Genomic DNA, 16,773 nt, shown 5'->3' with positions numbered 1-16,773 from the left:
TAGCTGCGGCCCTCTCCCTCCTGCTCGCACAATTGCTGGGAGATCCTGCACTGATCTCGGGCCTTGGGAGGTTCCTCTGCCTTCCACTACAGCTGTGCTGGCTACAGCTTTGCACTCGGAGCTGTCCGGTGCTCAGGCTTTGACTATTCAAAGGGGGTAGGAGCCTGGGGGGCATGCTGTGCCCAGGGGGTCGGGGGGGGGGGGTTGGGGAGGGATCATAGGGACCATGGGGACTCCGATGCTTGGGTGAGTTTTGGTGGGCCACCCCGGTAGGCCCCTTCTGGCCAAAGGGAGGAGGTTATTTCTGGGATGTGTGATCCCAGTTCCGCTTCAGGTCCGGATTTTGGCAGTGACTGGCCAGGCGCGGGGAGGGCACCAGAATATTTCTGGGGCTCCGGGGCAACTGGGGTCCCTTTCTCAGCCATGGGGTGAGGGACATCCTCCTGCTTGGTATGGGTGTCCCCAGGGGAGGTTCGGGGGGATGCAGCCTACATCGATGTTCCCCTGGTTCCTGGCAGGGGTTTCTGGCATTGCCCTTCTTCGGGGATCCTCCAGGAGGTCTGGCAGTTGCGGCATCTTCCAGGGCTTTGATTGTTGCTGCTCCTTCTTTTTCACAGGCTTATCCTGCTGGAGAGTCGATCGATTGTCCTGGACCTTCGCGGCAGGAGGGTTGGCAAAATGATCTGGACTCAGCAGCGGTGAAAACATCCAACTCCTGGGCTCTTACCCCCAGAGAGACGGGTCCCACCAACAACCTCCAAGCTTCAAACCCCAGTGAGATGGGTCCTGCCAGTGACTCCCAGTTTTCAACCCCCAGCGTGATGGGTACTACCGGCTGTTCCTGAGCTGCAAACACCATTGGAATGAGTTCGGACAGCTGATAACCTGGTGAGTCTGATGCCATCCCTGGGGGTTCAGGTCCACCACAGATTGGGGCTCAGGTTCCACCAGGGGCTGGGGTTCCTAGTTCAAGAGAACAGGCTGTGGTTTCTCAGGCAAAGGTTTCAGAACCTCCGGCTCCTGGTTCTTCGGTTTCCAAGAAGTGTGAGAAATCACAGTGCAAAATGAATTGTTCCAAGTCCAGTTCTTTAGATTCTTCTCTCTCTTGGTTATCCTCCTCTTCTATCTCTTCTAGCCCTCCCTTAGTAGGTTCTGGTGAGAAAAGCTGGGCAGGTGAAAAGGGTCAGGCGAGGGGTACGCCTGTGTTAGCCTGTCCGAGCTGTGGGAGGATGTGCCCAAGTCGCTTCGCAAGACGAACATGCAGCATAAGTACATCAATATTTTCCAGCTACTGGAGGGTCGCAGGTGGAAGCATAGGGAGAAGAGAAAAAGGGGGGGGGGGGGGGGGGGGTGTGCGGATAGATTTCAGGATATGCAATGGAGGGTGGCTTGCAATGTGCTTAACTGGACTCGCTCATTCCTCCGTTTGGCTAGTGTGGAGAGTCATTGTGATCTGGCTCAGTATGGCCCTATGCTGGCATATGCCGACGCTATTCTGGTGGCCAGCCAAGTATATGAGGGTTGGTCGTGACTCAATTTTGATGAGTATTTCAGGGACCAGATGGAGGAGAACAAATTTATGACTTGGGGCAGTAGGAAATGTCAGGTTGTAGTTGACACATATGTGTCCCAAGGTATGGTCTTCCAGTGGAGAGGAGGTTAGCAGAATGTCCAGCGCACCTAGCGGGCAGCACTTTCGGACTGGAGCGGCCCCGGCAAGCGGCGGTCGAGCCAGGGCCAGTGTCCCAGATGTGTGTTGGAAGTTCAACCGTTCGGCCTGTAACTTCCCTGACTGCAACTTCAAACATGCTTACTTCCTATGGCCAGAGTTTTTCTGAAAAGATTGAGTTCCAATATGGCGGGTTTGCGGAAGAGTGGTCATCACATGTGCATAACGGAGCGGATGCAGGAGGATTTATGGATTTGGATCGTTTGTCGGATGGTTGGTTTCGGCACCTACTTCCAGGGTGCCTGGTGTGCAGCACCTTGCCGAGGACTGGAAGGAGACCAGGGTTACCAAGAACATTACGTTCCTTGAATTGTTCCCCATTGTCGTATCTGTGTTCTTTTGGGGATCGCAATTCCAAGACAGGAGAGTAGTGTTTTGATGTGGCAAGATGATTCTGTCTCGAATCACGACTTAGAATTCTTTACCGATGCTTATTGTAGTAAAGTCCTTTTTTTGGTACAGTTTTCTAATTCCCACAATGGTGACTGAAAGACATTATGGCTGGTATTATAGACACCGATATAATTAAAAAAAAAATTCCAATGCTCTCTTTTTTACTGGATTGTAGAAACAGGGGCCTTAAAACCCACCCCGTGTATTCTCTCAAAGGCAGAGAGGGAAAGCAGGAATAATAAATTTAAATAAAAAGATACTATAATAGAAAAAATATTTTTTCACAGCTGGCAATAGGGAAAAACAAGTATGAAAGTATCAAATTTTATAAATCACTTTCCTAATAATGTTTCTTAATTAATTATTTTATCAGTTCAAATCTGTGTTCCTTACTAATACATATTAACATTTATTCTTGAGTAATAGTATCTTTTACTCTGCTAATTATTTTTATTTTCTACTTAAGGCTGCAGAGATTTCTGGGCCTAGTAAATGAAATCTTGTTGCAAGTCAGCAAGATTATCAGAGAAGACTATATACTGAGTTTCCTATTGTTTGCTTTTTCAGTATTCTAAGAGTAAGTACATAAGAACATAAGAACTTAAGAAATAGCCATGCTGGGTCAGACCAAGGGCCCATCAAGCCCAGCATCCTGTTTCCAACAGAGGGCAAACCAGGTCACAAGAACCTGGCAATAACCCAAACACTAAGAAGATCCCATGCTACTGATGCAATTAATAGCAGTGGCTAATCCCTAAGTAAACTTGATTAGTAGCCATTAATGGACTTCTCCTCCAAGAACTTATCCAAACCTTTTTTGAACCTAGCTACACTAACTGCACTAACCACATCCTCTGGCAACAAATTCCAGAGCTTTATTGTGCGTTGAGTGAAAAAGAATTTTCTCCGATTAGTCTTAAATGTGCTACTTGCTAACTTCATGGAATGCCCCCAAGTCCTTCTATTATTCGAAAGTGAAAAATAACAGAGTCACATCTACTCGTTCAAGACCTCTCATGATCTTAAAGATCTCTACATATTCCCCCTCAGCCATCTCTTCTCCAAACTGAACAGCCCTAACCTCTTCAGCCTTTCCTCATAGGGGAGCTGTTCCATCCCCTATATTATTTTGGTTGCCCTTCTCTGTACCTTTGTTTTTTTTCTATTTTCCTCATTTTATCAGTTTCCCTTTTTAAAATTTAGTGTTAGAGCTGCAGATTTACTAATTGTCCCCTTTCCAGTTATTAGTTTAAATTTGATCATGTTATGATCACTGTTGCCAAGTGGCCCCACCACCGTTACCTCTCTCACCAAATCCTGTGTTCCACTAAGAATTAAATCTAAAATAGCTCCCTTTCTCGTTGGTTCCTGAACCAATTACTCCATGAAGCAATCATTTATTACATCCAGGAACTTTATGTCTCTAGCAAGTCCTGATGTTACATTTACCCAGTCAATATTGGGGTAATTGAAATCTAATACAAAAATTATCTTAATAAATAGTCCCACGATTGAAATGAACTAAATTGAAACACGTGGTATTAAAAGTTTTGAAAAAATTATAACGCTGTATATATCAATATTTTCATATGAATTTAAGGACCATCATACCACCCCCAGTGCTCACAAGTTAAATTTGCATTTCATGCACTTCATCTCCCCGCTGAAAACTCTGAGTGGGGAGATGGCGTCGGGTTCAAAAAATTGACGGACCCCCAGCACCATTGAAGTTTTCTTGCATGAATTAACATTGCTTATATCCCCGCAAAAAAAGGGGGAGGGGGAGGGCAAAGGCGATCGGCGCCATTTTGAGTATTGGCGGGACGGCGATTTAGAGTCTCAAAATGGCGGCGATCGCCATTTTGAGTATTGGGATCGGATGGACGGCGTGAAAGGAGGTCGCTCCCGGACCCCCGCTGGACTTTTGGCAAGTCTTGTGGGGGTCAGGAGGCCCCCCAAGCTGGCCAAAAGTTCCGGTTGGGTCCAACGAGGGTCCCAGAGTGACCTCCTGCCACGTGACCTGTCACGTGGTAGGAGCACAAGATGGCGCTGGTGACCATGTGACAGGGGCTGACCAATGGCACCGGCAGCCCCTGTGACACAGGCTATTGGCGCTGTGAGGAAACCACAAACGAGTGCAGGGATGGCTTCCTGACTCCCCACTGGACCACCAGGGAGTTTTGGTAAGTCTTGGGGGGGGGGGTCAGGAGGGTGGGGGGTTGTAGTTAATTTAGTAGTAACGTATTTACAGATCGACAACTTATTGAATTCGCCATACGTTCGCATTGAACGGAATTGACCCCCCACGAATACGTATCGCGTACGCAACGAAAACTTTTTGCCTGCACATCTCTATAATGGAACGTCTATGATGACTCCAACTTTTGCATACCCTGAATATACGTTTTGGTGCCATGCTAAATACCCTAAATATTAAAAAATATCCATCTATGTAAGTTAGCCAGATAAGCCTTACCCGGCTAACTTACATGGGATAGTCAGCTGTTGGGCACTATCAAGCTAGGGCAAGAGAACATTGTAGAAATCTTATCTTTGTGTACCTTTCCTCAATCCAAATCACATCCAATCTTCACTGATGTGTACTGTGCTGTTCGTACGTCTGATTGTGCATGTAAAACTAGCCCACAAAAACCTAGTCCACCACCAAAACCTCACCTCGAGGTACTAGATGACCCCTCCTATAGTGGTATAAATAGAGGACAATTATGTGTACCACCCTACTTTACTCTACTCTAGACCCCTCCCCCTCCTCCCATTCAAAAAGGAACAAGCAATATTAAATATCACGAATTCCATTTCAGGCATATCACACAGCTTAACACCAGGAAAAAAGGTGTAGTTATTTCCACTGTTGAAAGCATGCAATAACATGATTTACATTATTGCACACAGCATTAATACCCCTCATTTTCATAAAGCCTGCCCAAACTCCTCCCCTTTGACTAAATTTAAAATATTTGCATTCGTGTCACGTGATGCGATAAATAACACTTGCGTTATGGCGTTATCGCAGGCATTAGGGCCCTGTCACCCACAATAACAGCCTAACGCATTTTGATGAATGACCCTGTTAGATTGTGAGCCCTGTGCGGACAGGGAAATACCTATATACCTGTATGTAATCTGCTTTGAAGTAGCTGAAAGGACGTTTCTTAGCATTATAGGGGAAGAATCAATCACCTGTTGAGGCCACCACTGGCTCTATGGTTCAAGATACTAATTCCTGCTTTCAGAATCCTAGAATCACTTAATTCAAACCTTAGTTTAATTTATTTTCTTTTAGTTTCTTAGACCGCCTCTCCAACATTATTTAAAGCGGCTTACGTAATAATAAAGTACTATCTTTACCATTAAATATAAATACATGAAAACATGGCATAAAAATTAAACATAATACAACATAATATAAAATCCAGACAAATTTAAATTGTAATTAAAATAGTAGAATTCCTGTTATACTCATATAGTTAATTTTGAATCACATATGCTTGCTTAAATAACCATGTTTAAGTTACTTTCCTGAATTTCAGATAGCTGGATTCATTGGGGTAGATTTTCAAAGGTACATGCGCGCGCTATCCGGCGCACGCACATGGACGCCCGATTTTATAACATGCGTGTGCAGGCCTGGGAGAGAACTTCCCTTCCCCCTAATTTAACCTTCCCACCCCTTCCCCTACCCTTTCTACCCCCTAGCCATATTCTACCCCCCCTGACTTCTATCTTACCTTTTGCGCCTGCCTCCAGGCAGGCGCAAGTTGTGCGCACCAGCAGCCTGCTGGCATGTGATCCTCTGACACAGCGGCAAATGGCCACTGTGCCGAAAGATTCTAGCCCCGCCCCGGGACCACCCGTTTTTTGAAGCCCTGGGACGTAGACGCATCCCGGGGCTTTACTCGCATCACTGGACCTTTATAAATTAGGCCCGGGACACGTAACTCGATTTACACACGTAGAGCTTTTAAAATCCAGCCCTTTGTGTACTAATAGACAGTAAAGCATTCCAAAATAAGGGTCCATGATAACTGAAAGAAGAGAAACATATATTCAAGCCTCATTTGTGCAAAATATGGCATAGTCAGAAGATCTTGATTGGAAAACCTATGTATTTTTCCTGAATTATGTGGTATCAATATTATAAATAAATATAGAGGAAGACATGCATAAAATGCTTTAAAAACTATCTACAGAATCTTATCCTATAAATGATAGGTAACCAGTGTAAATTCTATAAGACAAGTGTTGCACGGACATGCATCCTCTGTCCAAAGATCAGTATCATGACATAAGGGAGTGAGCCCTTGAGCCATTGTTAAGTTTGTGCAGCCTACCTTGGAGGAACACAAGATAGGCCTTAACAGGCTGCAGCTGATGCAGCACGGGTTTAGATCTTCTGCCTAGCTAGCCACTTCCCCCTTGGATTGAGCCTCAGTTTCTGGGTGGAAGCAATAGGCTCGGTTGGTGACCCTGATGAAGTTGAGGCTGGTGGTGAGCAGAGAAACATCGAGGTACCAGTCTGAAGTCAAGGTGCAATGAAATCCAGGTCCAATCCAAGGTCAAGGCACATAGAAGATAAGGTAAAACCAGGTCCAATCCAATGTTAGGACAGGCCAAAGACACGGTGAAGTCCAAGTCCAATCCAAGATCAGAGGAGACAGAAGCCAGAAGACAGAGGGAGGACACAGACACAAGGAGGGGGGCAAGAATGAAGCAAGCATGGGAGGCAAGAGACAGACCAAGAGCAAGGCAACACCAAGTCAAACCAGGACCAGACAGGAACACACAGGAACAGGAACCGGAATGCTGAAGCAACTAGCATTGCAGAAAGCAGGATACTTGTTGCAAAGACATCAATGAGCAGAGCAGTCAGTGTTTAAATCCACAGCTGGGGTGATGTCATCAAGTGGTGCCATAGTGAGGTTTCCCTCTGCGGAGCTTGTAAGTTGCAGCAGAGCATGCACATGCATGTCTAGGAAGGTGATGGCTGCATCGGTCATATCCGGGGGACAGTAAGGCTGACTATGGCATAGCTACCATGACCGGCCCATCATTACAATCAGTTTTGATGCTGTATTTTGTACAATTTTTAATATATTTAATAAGGATAAAGGCAGACCCTGGTCAGTGCCATATCTTGTCAAGAGTGGCATTTCCCATTATCCAAGACTACCTCTTTGATTCTTCACTAGTCACTGGCTCCACTTACTCCATGTCCACAAACAACCCACTCCATCAGTCTTCCACTATATGGGCCGGATTTTAAAAGGGTTACGCGTGCCGGGCCTATTTTAAAAAGGCCCGGCGACATGCGTAAAGCCCCGGGACGTGTGTAAGTCCCGAGGCTTTACTAAAGAGGCAGTCCAGGGGTGGGGCGGTCTGAGGGCGTGGCCAGAGGCCTCTGATAAAGCGGCCATTGCTGCTGTGTCAGAGGATCACGTGCCGGCAAGCTGCCGGTGCGCGCAACTTGAGCAGAGGCAGGCGCAAAAGGTAGGATAAATATTTTGGGGGGTTTAGAGTAGGGCTGGATGGGGGAAATGTTAGGGGAAGGGGTGGGAAGGTTATGATAGGGGGAAGGGAAGTTCCCTTCCAGGTCGTTCCAATTTCGGAGTGGCCTGGGAGGGAACGGAGGAAGGCAGAGTGGCTCGGTGCGTGCAAGGTGCAAAATTGTGCATCCCCTTGTGTGCGCCGACCCCGGATTTTATAACATGCACGTGTCTGCATGCACATGTTATAAAATTGGGTGTACATGTGCATGTGCCAGGTAGCGCGTGCTAATGTACACCGCACGCGCTTCTTTTAAAATCTACCCCTATGGTTCCAGTAGAACATGCTAACCCCTACTGAGGGAATCCATCATTCAATGTGTCAAACAATTCTCCACTTCATGATTGGATGCCTTGCTGCTTAACTTCAATTAATGACCTAGTCTGCTGCATTCTAAGACCACACCAAGCTCAATTATCTCTCTTTCCCTTATTCCATTCCATCATCAAACTATTTGTGGATCAGCACAGCATTTCCAATGTTAATTGCACCATTTCTCCAAAGCTGCCAGTTTCCTCTCTTTTAGCCTATTCCTCCAGGTAGTCCTTCTTAAAGTATTATTTTGACTTATAAAAAGCTTCTAAAGCTTTTCAAGTTAGTCAGCATTATGTCTATACTTCCAAGTTCTTTAATACTATTTAATTTTGTTAAACTGCTTTCCCAGTCTACTATTCATTCTGATTGATTTTCTCTACATAATCTCTTTAAAGCTCCTGAGAGGAGTTTGTAATGCAAAAGAAGTGATTAGCAAAGGAAAACAAAGAAACCTTGTACTTTTTATCTAAAGTATTTCAAGTTAATAGCTGTTAAGTTGAAAGCTAGGGGGTAATTTTTAGTGGCCCCTGTAGTTGCAAACTATGGAGCTTTTTCACTACATATACTTTGTAACTCATATTTAAAGAAAAAGTATGTGGGTTGTTTCCCTGTGAAAATTAGGTAGTATAAGATTTTAAAAGGGTTACGCGCGCCGGGCCTATTTTAAAAAGGCCCGGTGATGCGCGTAAAGCCCCGGGACATGTGTAAGTCCCGGGGCGGGGGTGGGGGCCAGAGGCCTCCAACAGAGTGGCCATTGTTGCTGTGTTAGAGGATCGCGTGCCGGCAGGCTGCCGGCTCACACAACTTGTGCCTGCCCGGAGGCGTAGCTGCACGTATCTTATAAAATCCGGGGTCGGCGCGTGCAAGGGGGTGCACATTTGTGCAACCAGCGTGCACCGAGCCCAGCGCACGCTGCCTGTTCCCTCTGAGGCCGCTCCAATTTCGGAGCGGCCTCGGAGTGAACTTTCCTTCGCCCTCCCCCCACCTTCCCCGACCTTCCCCTACCTAACCCACCCCCCCGGCCCTATCTAAACCCCCCCTTTACCTTTGTTGGCAAATTTACGCCTGCTGAAAGCAGATGTAAATCTGCGCGTGCCAGCAGGCTGCTGGCACGCCATCACCCAACCCGGGGGCTGGTCCGGAGGCCTCGACCATGCCCCCGGGCCGGCACCACGCCCCTGGGCCCGCCCCCGAAACACCACGTCACGCCCCCGAAACGTCCCTTTTACGAAGCCCCGGGACTTACGCGCGTCCCGATGGCCTATGCAAAATAGGCACGCCGGTGCGCGAGGGCCCTGCGCGCGTAAATCCGGCCAGATTTACGCGCGCAGAGCATTTAAAGTCCGGCCCAGAGTACTTAGAAAATACAGTAAAACATTTGAATATTAGGTTATTAAATTTCCCTAAATTGAGAGGAAAATTTATTGACAACTTTTAAAAAATATTTGGAAAAAAATTTAAAAATTTCCTCTGAAAAAATTCCCGTTATAAAGAAAATAACTCAATTACCTTATAAGCAAAATGAAGTAAAAAATACTGAATCTAAGCAACTATAGATTTCCAGAATTTAACCCAATATTTGGAAGAAACACAGGATGAGATTTTGGATCGGATTACTTTATTAGTAACATTTCAGACCCAGCAGGAAATGAATCTGGTTATGCAGGCATATTTTAAAAACATGAGTATTGAATTCTTAGGTGGTAAGGTCAGGGTATACCCTGACCTTGCCAGAAGTACTCAGATTAGACGCAAAGCTTTTCTTTCTTTAAAGCCTAGCGTCATGGCATTGGGGGAAACTATGGTTGTAAAATACCCATGCAAATGTGTAATAAAACAACAGGGAAATGTTTTTATTTTCTTTGAGGTATCTCAATTGCAGGATTTTCTGAATGCTAGGATGCAGATATCTATTAAAGATGGAGGTGTAAGTAATTAGTATATTGTTGAAACTTTCATGAATATCCAAATTATTCCTCTATAATGTTTTTCAAAAAAAATTTTTTTTTCCTCACTTACAAATTTCACCCTCTTGGAATTGCCTCTATGATGTTTAGTTTTTGAACAAATATGTTTACTTCTTATCTGTAAGTTGTGTAATTAGAATGTATGTTCAAAACTTTAATATTTCATTTTGCAAAGTTGATTCTTACTTTGTAATAGTTTTGAAAAACTAATAAATAAAAAAAAAATTTGTGCAGTGATGCTACTCTCCTCTCCTCTCCCTTCCCAAACCCCTACCCTTTTATCTAATGTATCCCTGTCCCAACCAAAGACCCCACATGTATCTTCCCCTTCAAGTAGGAAGGTATCCTTGTCCCCCAACATAAACTGTAATCCCTGGTATTCTAGTGAACCCTAGGAGGCCCCCCGAAGACTCTGCTTTTGGACCACCCCTTACCTAATAAATCAATCCATGGCAGTCCAGTGGTAGCCCAGAATGTCCCCTAGCTTTGGACAAACCAATGCCATTTTCTAAAATGTTACCAACTGGCCTTTGGCCCATTTTGGAAAACGGCATAAACTGGACTGGAGCTAAGGGATACTCTGGGCCATCATGGATTGATTTCTATATTAGGGGAACAAAGGTGAGGAAGGGAAGCTTTCAAGGGACCCCCTAGCACACCAGGACCTATTTTCTAGGTAAGAGAGGGCTAGTAGATTATCAGGTATTAGGGATGTGCATTCTTCACCCCCAAAAAAGGAAGGCACTTTTCCTGAAATTTCATTTTTCGGGGTTAGCGCACGCTAACATTGAAATGCACTAACCTGAAATTTGGAGCGGCCAAAACAAAAAAAGGCCCGAATCACGGAAAACTGAAATTTCCCGCGACGGACCGATAAAGGCCGAACCGAAAGGTTCAGCCGAAGCACATCTCTACCAGGTATTATGTTTTGTGCTGGGAGGCCAGGGGCGGTTGGATACAGTGAAGGTCTTTGGTAGCATTTATTGACATTTCTTATTTGTATTCTTCACAATTAACAGTTTATGGCGAATTACAAAAGCAATCACATACATAATAAAATTGAAACAAAACAGAAGCATTCCAAAATAAAAACAGACAAGATAATAGACAATTCTGCTTTCTAAGAAATATTGCCAACCAGAGAATAATTCATAACCATTTGATAATGCTTCAAGCGTCAAGATGCTGAAACTGTAATTTCCATAAATTTCTGGATTTATAGGGACAGCTATATGATAATTTTTTAACTGATAACCACATGATCATATGCTAGTCTGAACAAGATGGTCATCAAGTCCTTTTTGAATGAGTTATGGCTTTCAGCTATTCTAATCAGAACTGGTAAAGAGTTCCCCAGAGTTAGGCTTGCAATTGAAATAATAGCACACTTTCTGGTAACCTGTAGGTGTGCAAGTTTAATGGATGGAATTTCTAGTTGTGGTTGTGGTAGGGGTATATTTTACCAAAGAGGTAGTGTTTGAGAAGGGGGTGGAGTCTCACCACATGATTATTTTTCATTTGTTTTACTTTTGGGCTTGCTGAGCTGACTCAAAAGGCAGCAGGGGGAGAGGGGGTGGGAGTTTCTCAAGATCCCCTTGGGGATTTTTCAATGATGAGAGGAGGGTTATTTTGGGGCCATGAAGTAACCCGGGGACATCAGGATGCATATTAGCATGCTGATGCTCCCAGGATCTTTTATCTACAGCTTCAGAGTTTGTGTTACAATAACGAGGCATTCTTTCTTTCAGGCAAACGGGTTATTGTATTTGCATAGAATTACCCATGCATTACCTGTTTTGCACACATTAGCAGATTTCATGCATGTAAATACATGAAAAGCAGTTAATTTTCAATAGGGGTGGATTTAATTTGGAAAAATGTGTGATATTGTGAATATCGTGCATTATCATTGCAATATGCATATATTTTGATTCATGTGATTAATACTGTTTTGCACACATTATACCCTTATCGCAACTTAGTAAATGCACCCCTAAGTTTGTACCTGCTCTGATAGAGAGGAGCAGGAAAATAGCAGGGCATTTTAACCACAGCGTGAAGTGTGGGCAACGTTTAATGCAAAAGTAGAAACTAGAGGGGGCACCTCTGAACCACCATAATCAGATTGTGGGCACCAGGTGGAAGTCCACCTATTTCATGATGCAGAGGTTAGTGCAACAATAAATATCTCAACATATATTTGGATCATGAAGCATAGGAAACATAAGATTGCCATTTTAATTCATATGTTGATTCCATTCAATTTTTTATCATGGGCTAATGCCATGCTTCATTTGTACAACCTGACTCCCGCATTACGGTCATATCAGTAAGGGTTATTGGACATTCCATTCATACATTGCGCATGTCTGACAGAGACACGAGAGAGAACATTGTCGATAGCCACACCAGCTTTCTGGAACACCCTACCACTGAATTGCATTTGACCACCAGCTCTCTCAGGAGGGACTTGTCAAATGCTTTGTCAAATGTTTTCTGGAAGATTATACAAGAGACTAAATGCACAGTTGAATTTATATGGGTAGAAATCCCATGTGTTGGGTAAGAATATAGTGACTGGCATATACTATCTTCCACTTGGCCAAAACAATGAGACAGACAATGAAATGCTAAGAGAAATCAGGGAAGCCAACCAATTTGGCACTGCAGAAATGGGAGATTTCAATTACCAGCAAAAAATTAGTGGAAACCAAGATAGATATATATTATAGCCTAAAAGGTGTCAGCAAGCCTGTCGTTGTGACACTTAAAAAAGTGACCAACCGGTCTACACATCACCCACCTTCAAAAAATTTTTTTAATGAAATGTATTTTTAATGAAATGTATTTTTTTAAATTTTTAAATTATTATAAAATGTCCTCAAATATGCAATAGTGAATGACTCCGCATTCTATTTCAATAGAATATTTGAAATAGAATGCGAAGAGTCTTTCACTATTACATATTTGAGGACATTTTATAATAATTTAAAAATTTTAAAAAATACATTTCATTAAAAAGAATTTTTGAAGGTGGGTGATGTGTAGACCGGTTGGTCACTTTTTTAAGTATCACAACGACAGGCTTGCTGACATCTTTTAGGCTATAATATATATCTATCTTGGTTTCCACTAATTTTTTGCTGATTATAGTTGCGTGGTATACCATTGACTCTTTTTTTGACTAAGATTTCAATTACCCCAATATTGACTAGGTAAATGTAATATCAGGACATGCTAGAGACAAAGTTCCTGGATGAAAAAAACAATTCCTTCATGGAGCAATTGGTTCTGGAACCAATGAGAGAAGGAGCTATTTTAGATCTAATTCTTAGTGGAATGCAGGATTTGGTGAGAGAGGTACTGGTAGTTGGGCCACTTGGCAATAGTGATCATAACATGATCATATTTGAACTAATTACTGGAAGGGGGACACTATGTAAATCTATAGCTCTAACACTAAATTTTTAAAAGGGAAACTGATAAAATGAGGAAAATAGAAAAAACTGAAAAGTGCAGATGCAAAGGTTAAAATGGGCATGGACATTGTTTAAAAATACCATCTTAGAAGTGCAGTCCAGATGTATTCCACGCATTAAATGTGGAAGGAATGCAAAACTATTACCAGCATGGTTAAAAGGTCAAGTGAAAGAGGCTATTTTATCCAAAAAAATAACATCCTTCAAAAATTGGAAGAAGGATCCATCTAAAGAAAATAGGAAAAAGCATAAGCATTATCAAATTAAGTGTAAAACATTAATAGGACAGGCTAAGAGAGAATTAGAAATTAAGTTGGCCTAGAGGCAAAAACTCATAATAAAAACTTTAAAAAATATATCCAAATAAGGAAGCCTGCGAGGGAGTTGGTTGGATTGTTAGATGACTGAGGGGTTAAAGGGGCTCTTAGGGAAGATAAGATAAATTAATTCTTTGCTTCTGTGTTTACTAATGAGGATGTTAGGGAGATACCGGTTCCGAGATGGTTTTCAAGGGTGATGAATCAGATGAACTGAACCAAATCACTGTGAATCTGGAAGATATAGTAGGCCAGATTGACAAATTAAAGAGTAGCAAATCACCTGGACTGGAGTGTATGCACCCAGGATTCTGAAGGAATCTATTGTAACCTATTATTAAAATCATCCATTGTTCCTAAGGACTGGAGGGTGGCAAATGTAACCCCAATATTTAGAAATGGTGCCAGGGGTGATCCAGGAAACTATAGACCAGAGAGCCTTAATTCAATGCCGGAAAAAATAGTGGAAATCACAGAGTATATAGAAAGACATGGTTTAATGGAATACATTCAGCATGGATTTACCCAAGGGAAGTCTTGTCTCACAAATCTGCTTCATGTTTTTTGAAGGGGTGAATAAACATGTAGGTAAAGGTGAATCAGTAGATGCAGTGTATTTGGATTTTCAGAAGGCATTTGACAAAGTCCCTCATGAGAGGTTTCAAAGAAAATTAAAAAGTCATGGGATAGGAGGTGTTGTCTTTCATGGATTATAAACTGGTTAAAAGACACATATAAGAGAGTAGGATTAAATGGTTGATTTTCACAGTGAAAAAGCTAAACAGTGGAGTGCCTCTGGCATCTGTACTTGAACCAGTGCTTTTCAATATATTTATAAATGATCTGGAAAGGAATACTGTGAGTGAGGTAATCAAATTAGCAGATGATACAAAATTATTCAGAATAGTTAAATCACAAGCAGATTGTGATAAATTGCAGGAGGATCTTGCGAGACTGCATCGAAATGGCAGATGAAATTTAATGTAGACAAATGCAAGGTGATATATATAGGGAAAAATAACCCAAGATTTAGTTACATGATGCTAGGTTCCATATTGGCAGTCACCACCCAGGAAAAAGAGCTAGGCATCATAGTGGATAATACATTGAAATCGCTAGCTCACTTGTGCTACGGCAGTCAAAAAAGCAAACAGAATGTTAGGAATTATTAGGAAGGGAATGATGAATAAAACGGAAAATGTCATAATGTCTCTGTATCGCTCCATGGTGAGACTGCACATTGAGTACTGTGTGAAATTCTGGTTGCTGCATCTCAATAAAGATATAGTTACACTGGGGAAGGTACAGCGAAGGGTGACCAAAATGATAAAGGGGATGGAACAGCTCCCTGTGAGGAAAGGCTAAAGAGGTTAGGCCTGTTCAGCTTGGAGAATAGATGGCTGAGGGGGGATATGATAGAGGTCTTTAAAATCATGAGAAGTCTAGAATAGATAGATGTGAATTTATTTACTCTTTCAAATAATAGAAGGACTAGAGGGAACTCCATGAAGTTAGCATGTTTACATTTTTAGCATGTTTACATGATTACAAGTTAGCATGTTTACATTTCCTTGCTATGCTCTCTGTTCCTATGGATCCCCTCCCCTATACCTGTAATTGTATTTTCCACCTGCTGTTATGCTGTAAACCGATATGATGTCACCACGAATATCGGTATAGAAAAGTTCTTAAATAAATAAATAAATTGATAAATGTAGCATATTTAAAATTAATCGGAGAAAATTATTATTATTTTTTTTCCAAAATACTTTTTATTTCGAGACAGGCAACAAGAACAATATCAAATGCGGTCACAACAGTCCAACGAGACAAGATAGGACAAAATACAAACATTTCAGAGATATGGAATAACTTGATGCATCCCTCCTTTTCCATGTGCTTCTATGAACCCCACCCTCCCAGTTCCCCTTACTAAGCCGACACCAACAACCAAGGCCATCAGACTCACTACCCATGCACCCCAGTCACATCAAACATCTATCACCACCCCTCCCACCCTCCCCTCTGTATGACATAAGGCAAATACGGAAACTATAATAGGAGAACACAGTATTATGTCCATGCAGGTGAGTAACCAAGGGCTATCAGATGACTTTGAATGTCTGTTGGGAAAAAGGTGTAGCAAACAGTCCATGTATTGCAGTATTCCTTACTCATCTTTCGACGACCTTCTTTGAGGTCAAGCCACTCCATCTGCATACTGGCAGCAAGCTGATGGTGCCAGGCAACCAACAACGATGTAGTTAAGGGTTTGATCCAGTGGTCCAAAATTATACGACAGGCAAGTAGGATAGCTATTCTGCCAAACGTGTCCTTCGAGAGGGAATATTGCTGTAGCAAGCCTTTCAATCCAGACAACAATAACGTGCCCACCATCGGAAGCCGAACTGCCATACATCAAGAAATAAACTCCAACACTGCATCCCAATATAGCTTCAAATTTGAGCATGTGCACAGGCAATGAAATAAAGTCTCAGCTGCTTGATTACATTTAATACAAATCATAGAAGGCAAACGGCCCATTTTAAAGCTTTGAACGTCATCGCAGATAGCATGATGTATCATCCTAAACTGCAACTCCCGTAGGGTAGGATCAAGAACATGAGTGTACATGGACTTGAAACATGCAAGGACAAAGCCCAGCGTGACATCCTCGATCCCTGCTGAAGTCCAGTAGGATGCTCACTGATCGATGTGTGGAAATTGTCGGAGGTGTTTACTTAAGTCACTCCACCCTTTATTTGAGTTACAAGTCAGGGCCCCATCAAACACCTTTTGCGCAAACTTGGCTTCCAGCCCATGGCGGTCATCCATCCAGGAGAAGGTCTGAAGATAATGCCTGGCTTGCAGGTAGGAAAAGAAGTGTGTACGGGGAAGGTGATAAGTCCGCATTATATTGTCAAATAACTGATGGATGCAGTTGGGGCAGTTAATGTAGCTGGGTTTGAAAAAGGTTTGAATAAATTCCATCTGCCACTTGACTCTGG

The sequence above is a fragment of the Rhinatrema bivittatum genome, chromosome 3 (assembly GCF_901001135.1).
Source record: "Rhinatrema bivittatum chromosome 3, aRhiBiv1.1, whole genome shotgun sequence".
NCBI lineage: Eukaryota > Metazoa > Chordata > Amphibia > Gymnophiona > Rhinatrematidae > Rhinatrema > Rhinatrema bivittatum.
The sequence above is the reverse complement of the archived record's forward strand: the minus strand, read 5'-3'. Positions refer to the sequence as shown.